Below are 7659 nucleotides of genomic sequence, written 5' to 3'. Positions count from 1 at the left end.
TTCTTAATACACCTCATACATATATTATCATGATCAAATGATATAATTTAAATTATTAGTCATGTTCATACCCGAATTAATATAATTAGCACATGCCAATCTTCTTAATGGTCTTAAAACACTTCGAAATCTTTTTCGGGGTGTTACACTATTTATCGGATCAATGTTTTCAGTAGCATGACATGCATATTTTTCTTCAAAATCAGCCTATATACAATGGAAGATCAATTTTAACTTAGTCTATTATATATATGGTGACACTAACATACATAAGAAATAATGAACTTGACAACAAATATGTATAATAGAAGGCCATTTGGTATTAAAGTATTTAAGTATTCTTCTTGGTAGTTGTTGTTAGTATCATCTTCTGCTGAGTCAAAACTGAAAAATATTTTATTTTTACCATAAAACTTAGCAATCAATCTTTTAGTTGATCAACATATTCATTTCTACTAGCTAAGATAGCTCTTTAATTTCTATCATGTTATTTGCACAAATTGCATTTTAATCTAATAATGAAAATATTTTCCTTATTAAATGTACTACTATTACTATTGGGGTTGATAACCAAGTGTTCTAGAAGAACCAAATTAGTTTTTATTGGATGCTCTTCTTCGTTTCTGACACAAAGCAAGCAGTCACTGAATGCTGGATTTGTTCTTACTTTTATATTTATTTTTCATTTGAGGTCATAAGTATAATTTTGACAAGCTAGCTTTTATAGTTTCTGCTTTGGTCAATTTTAGAATTGCTGATCATACTTGATAGAAATCACCTCCCAAACTCTCACTTTTCCACCAAACGGTTCATCGATATCCAATATATCTCTAAAACTCTGAGCGATTATTTCGATCGTTTGACGCTTAGCCAAAAGCGCTTCATCCCATATTATCACTTTTGATTTCCTTATAAATTTAGCACTATTGCTCTGATTTGATATATTTGTGATGGTTATTTCAGTTATTTGAAGAGGTATATCAAATCTAAAGTGAGTTGTACGACCTCATAATAAAATCATTGTTGGTACACCACTTGTTCTTGTTTTTAATAATATCATGACTCTTGATATGATATTTACAAGTAATGCATGACATATGAATATTATTTCGATTCCGCCGAAGGAATCTACAAAGGATAATCCTGCTATACGAGAGTCGATTTTTTATAATATAGTTTTGAAAACTTATTCTTGTTCAGGATTTAGCTTTGATTGTGCTTTCTCAAACACTTGTATGGCCTTCTTAATATCATACTAATCTTTTTTACTTTGTAATCTATTTTTTTAAATATGTAACACTCTTTTTATGGAATAAATTTATGCACCCGATGATTTTTTTTTTTAACTTAAAAAATAATTTTACTCATATGATGAATTTTAAAAATAATTTAATTGAATTCTCTTGCTAAATAATTAATTAAAAGATTTGATTATTTGGTTTTAATATAAAATATAATTTATTTTCTATTGATTTAGATTCTTAATATTAGTTCATATCATGTTTGAATATTTAACCGTGATTATAATTTTATCCACCATAAATTTATTTTTAAAGAGTAAAAAGATCGATGACATGTGTCACGACCCGAAATTGCCCACCGACGGGACAATGATGATGTATAACATTTCACTTGCTAGGCAAGCCAACGTTAGAGAATCATTAAATCAATTTCTTATTTCCATTAAGTAAATAACAATAATTAACTAAGATGAAATATAATAAGTGCGGAATATTATAAAACTGTATTAATTACTACCACCTGGATCTGGAGTCATAATTCACGAGCATTCTAGAATTTACTACAAGTAATAGTCTGAAAGAAATACATTGTCTGAATGAAAAAAACAGTAGAACATAAAAGATAGACGGGGACTTCAAGGTTTGTAAACGCCGACAAATCTACCTTGAGTCTCCAGAACCCTGTAACTTAAAAAGAAGTAGAATCTTGAACCCATAAGCTTCAAATCATGGCTCTGCCTACATGTGTTAATTTTATGTTACACTTTCAAGAGAGATATTAATATCGACCAACAAGAGTCTTAATCATGAAAGAAATTAATCGAAACGGGTGAAAGCAAATTACATTAAGAATATCATCTATAAGGAAATATCAGTTGAGATACGCTTCATTATATGTTTGTACCTTATAAAATCAAAATTGTCACGGCCCAAAATCCCAACCTGTCGTGATGGCGCCTAGCTCGATACTAGGCAATCCGATAATATCCATAATCCACAATTTCTCTCAAGTTTGAAAATAAAATAATTAAATACAGCGGAAGAAATCTCAAAATTTTAAATATATTACTCCCAAAACCCATGTCACTAAGTACATGAGCATCTAATCTAAATAAAAGTCTGGAAAATACGGTCTATAATAGTCTGAGACCAAATACAGTAAACAAGGAGATAGGGAAGGAGAGGCAAGGTCTGCGAAACACGGCAGCTACCTCTGAATCTCCGAAAAATCAACTGTACGAGAGAATAAATACCCGCTATGTCCAGGAATACCTGGATCTGCACACGAAGTGCATGGTGTAGTATGAGTACAACCAACTCAGCAAGTAACAATAATAAATAAGAAACTGAAGATAGTTACGGGCTATACAATTATAATTCATTTTCAGTAATTCCAGCAAAGAATAGACATGCTTTCAAATCCGGCAGTTTAAGTTAAATCATTTTTTATATAATTCAAGTTCATTTAATCCGGATATAGAATCTTTCAAAACTTTCACCACAATAACAGATAGCAACTAAGTGCATCAACCAATGAAAAACAAGTACAACCTCTCATGACAACAATCACTCACTCGGCTCTCAACCCTCAGCACTCACACTCAATGGGTACCCCGCTCACTGGGGGTGTACAGATTTCGGAGGGGCTCCTACAACCCAAGCGCTATAATCAGCACAAACAACTCACGTGCCATAATATAAATATCTGGATCCGCACGGTCAACTTACGTGATGCACAGCCAACTCACGTGCTATAGTATAATATAAGGATCCGCACGGCCAACTCACGTGCTATAGTATAATAGAAGGATTTGCACGGCCAACTCACGTGTTGCACGGACAACCCACGTGCTATAGTATAATATAAGGATCCGCACGGCCAACTCACGTGTTGCACGGACAACTCACGTGCTATGGTATCAATATCTCACAATCAGGCCTTCGGCCTCACTCAGTCATAAATCTCTCCAGTCTCTCGGGCTCTCAATAATCATGAAATCAGCCCAAACAACAATGATATGATGTATCAATAATAATAAACAAAGATTGAGATAAAATGTGCAAGTAAAAACTGAGACTGAGTACATATAGCATTTAACAGGCAATTCAACAAGTACGCAACCTCTGTGGGTCCCAACAGTACTATCGCATAGCCTAAGCATAATTTGTAACATGATTTATAGTCAAATTTTATCAACACATAGAGAGCATATAGCTAACAATAAATTATTCAACTTTGTAGTTTCCCGGGACGGACCAAGTCACAATCCCTTCGATGCACGCCCACACGACCGTCACCTAGCATGTGCGTCACCTCCAAAATAATCACATGATACCAAAATTCGGGGTTTCATACCCTCAGGACCAGATTTAAAACTGTTACTTACCTCAGAGCGTGAAATTCTTTGCTTTGCTATGCCTTTGCCTCGCAAATCGGCCTCCCATTTTCAAAACATAAACTCTCTGCCCAGACATTTGCTCTATACGATCGCGAACATTCCCACGCGATCGCGAAGAACAATTTTCCATCGCCCAGATTTTACTCTATGCGATTGCGGACTTTCCCACGCAATTGCGAAGCACAACATCACAGACCTACGCGATCACGGACTCGTAGACACGATCACAAAACGTGTGACTTCTATTTCCGCTCCACTTACTCTACGCGAACGCGACTTTCTTCACGCGTTCGCGAGTTACAAAATCCCAGAGCTACGCGATCGCGTCCCACTTCACGCGATCGCGAAACACAAAATGCCACTACCTTACATTAACCCTACACGATCGCAGATATCTACACGTGATCGCATAGAACAAAAACCCCTCACTGACCAACTAAGCTTACGCGATCGCAGACGCATTTACGTGATCGCGTAGAAGGAAAACATCATCAGATGTCAGAAAATTCCAACATCTGTTCAAGTTCAAATTTTTGATCTGTGAACCATCCAAAACTCATCCGAACCCCTCGGGACCTCAACCAAATATACCAATAAGTCCTAAAATATCATACGGACTTAGTCAAACCCTCAAATCACCTCAAACAACGCTAAAACCATGAATTACACCCCAATTCAAGCTTAATGAATTTTAAAATTTTTAATTTCTACAAACGACTCTGGAACCTATCAAATCACGTCCGATTTAACTTGAATTTTGCGCACAAGTCATAAATAACATAACAGAGGTACTCAAATTTTCAAAATCATATTTCGACCCCGATATCAAAAAGTCAACCCCCGGTCAAACGTCCCAAAAATTCAACTTTCAGCATTTCAAGCCTAATTCCACTACGGACCTCCATATAATATTTCGGACATGCTCCTAAGCCCAAACTCACCATACAGAGCTATTGGAATCATCAAAATTCAAATTCGAGGTCATTTATACATAGGTCCATATCCAGTCCACTTTTCTAACTTAAATTTTTAATGTTGAGACTAAGTGTCTCATTTCACTCCGAATTCCTTCCGGACCCGAACCCACTAACCCGATAAGTCATAAAACAACTATAAAGCATAAATTGAGCGGTAAATGGGAGAACGGGATTATAATACTCAAAACGGTCGGCCGGGTCGTTACATTCTCCCCCTCTTAAACAAACGTTCATCCTCGAACGGGTGTAGAACAATACTTGGAGTCTCAAATAAGTGTGGATATTTGCTCCGCATCTCCTGCTCAATCTCCCAAATAGCTTCTTCGACTGGCTGGCCTCTCCACTACACCTGTACTGATGCTATGCTCTTTGACCTCATCTTTCTAACCCATCGGTCTAAAATAGCCACTGGCTCCACATTATAAGTTAAATTACCATTTAACTACACTGTACTAAAATCTAGAATATGAGACGGATCCCCGACATACTTTTGGAGCATGGATATATGGAACACTGGATGAACACCTGATATACTAGGTGGCAAGGCAAGCCCATAAGCCATCTCTCCAATTTTCTTAAGTATCTCAAAAGGCCCAATATACCGAGGACTCAACTTACCTTTCTTCCCGAACCTCAACACACCCTTCATGGGTGAGATCTTGAGCAGAACCTTCTCCCCAACCATGTAAATAACATCACGAACCTTCCTGTTTGCATAACTCTTCTGTCTAGACTGTGCCATGCGAAGCCGTTCCTGAATCACTTTGACCTTCTCTAAAGCACCCTGAACTAAGTCTGTACCCAATAGCCTAGCCTCACCCGGCTCAAACCAACCCACCGGAGACCGGCCCCGTCTCCCATACAAAGCCTCATATGGAGCCATCTGAATACTCGACTGATAGTTGTTATTGTAAGAAAACTCCACGAGTGGCAGAAATTGATCCCAAGAACCCCCAAAATCGATGACACAAGCGCGTAACATGTCCTCCAATATCTGAATAGTATGCTCGAACTTTTCGTCCATCTGAGGGTGAAATGTTGTACTCAATTGAACCTGTGTGCCCAATTCTCGTTGCACTGCCCTCCAAAACTGTGAGGTAAACTGTGTACCCCGATCTGAAATAATGGACACCGGCACAACATGTAGGCGAACAATCTCTCGAATATAAATCCCACCCAACCGCTCCGAAGAATAATTAGTACCGACTGGAATAAAATACGCATATTTGGTCAATCGATCTACTATCACCCAAACAACATCAAACTTTCTCAAAGTCCACGGGAGTCCAACTACGAAGTCCATAGTAATACACTCCCACTTCCACTCTAAAATTTCAAGTCTCTATAGCAATCCGTCCGGTCTCTGATGCTCGTATCGTTACCTGTTGATAATTTAAATACCGAGATTCAAACCCAACTATATCTTTCTTCATCCGCCTCCACTAATAGTGTTGTTTCAAATCCTGATACATCTTCGCGGCGCCTGGATGAATAGAGTACCGCGAACTGTGAGCTTCCTGGAGAATCAGCTCACGCAAGCCATCTACATTAGGCACGCATAGCCTGCCCTACATCCGTGATACACCGTCATCTCCAATAGTGACTTCCTTGGCATCACCGTGCTGAACCGTGTCCTTAGGGACAAGCAGATATGGATCATCATACTGGCGCTCTCTGATGCGATCATATAAAGAAGACCGAGAAACCACACAGGCCAAAACTCGATTCAGCTCGGAAACATCCAATCTAACAAACTAATTAGCCAAGGCCTGAACATCTGAGGCTAAAGGCCTCTCTGCTACCGGTAAGTATGCTAAGATGCCCAAAACTCTCTGCCTTACGACTCAAGGCATCGGCCACCACATTGGTCTTTCCGGGATGATGGAGAATGGTGATATCATAATCCTTAAGCAATTCCAATCACCTTCGTTGCCGCAAGTAAAGATCCTTCTGTTTAAACAAATGTTGAAGACTTCGATGTTCGGTATATACCTCACACTGGACACCGTACAAGTAATGCCACCAAATTTTCAAGGCATGAACAATAGCTGCTAACTCAAGATCGTGGACTGGATAATTCTTCTCATGTACCTTTAACTGTCTGGATGCATAAGCAATCACCCTACCATCTTGCATCAGCACTGTGCCGAGACCAATACGCGACGCGTCACAATACATAGTATAAGACTCTGTACCTGTAGACAACACCAATACTGGAGCTGTAGTCAAAGCTGTCTTGAGCTTCTGAAAGCTCTCTTCACACTCATCCGACCACCTGAACGGAGCACTTTTCTGGGTCAATTTAGTCATAGGTGATGCAATAGACAAGAATCCCTCCACAAAGCGACGATTATAACCGGCCAAGCCGAGAAAACTTCGAATCTCAGTAACTGAAGATGGCCTGGGCCAATTCTGAACTGCCTCTATTTTCTTCGGATCCACCTTAATTCCTTCACTGGTCACTATATGTCCCAAGAATGTCACTGAACTAAGCCAGAACTCACACTTAGAGAATTTAGCATAAAGTCTCTCCTCTCTCAGCCTCTGTAATACAATACCTAAGTGTTGTGCATGCTCCTCCTGGCTATGTAAGTACACCAGAATATCATCAATAAATACCACGACGAATAAATCAAGATATGGCTGGAATACACTATTCATCAAATGCATAAATGTTGTTGGGGCATTGGTTAGCCCAAAAGACATCACAAGAAATTCATAGTGGCCATAACGAGTTCTGAATGTCGTTTTTAGAATATCCGAACACAGAATCTTCAACTGGTGATACCCAGATCGTAAATCAATTTTGGAGAACACCCTCGCTCCTTGAAGCTAGCCAAATAAGTCATCAATACGTGGCAAGGGATATTTATTTTTGATTGTAACTTTGTTCAAATGCCTATAATCGATGCACATCCGTATAGTACCATCTTTCTTTTTCACAAACAGAACTGGTGCACCCCAAGGTAACACACTAGGCCTAATAAACCCCCTTTAAGGAGTTCCTGAAGTTGCTCTTTCAATTCTTTTGACTCAGATAGT

This window comes from Nicotiana tabacum, chromosome 17, assembly GCF_000715075.1.
Source record: "Nicotiana tabacum cultivar K326 chromosome 17, ASM71507v2, whole genome shotgun sequence".
Classification (NCBI taxonomy): Eukaryota; Viridiplantae; Streptophyta; class Magnoliopsida; order Solanales; family Solanaceae; genus Nicotiana; species Nicotiana tabacum.
Note: the sequence above shows the minus strand (reverse complement) of the source record.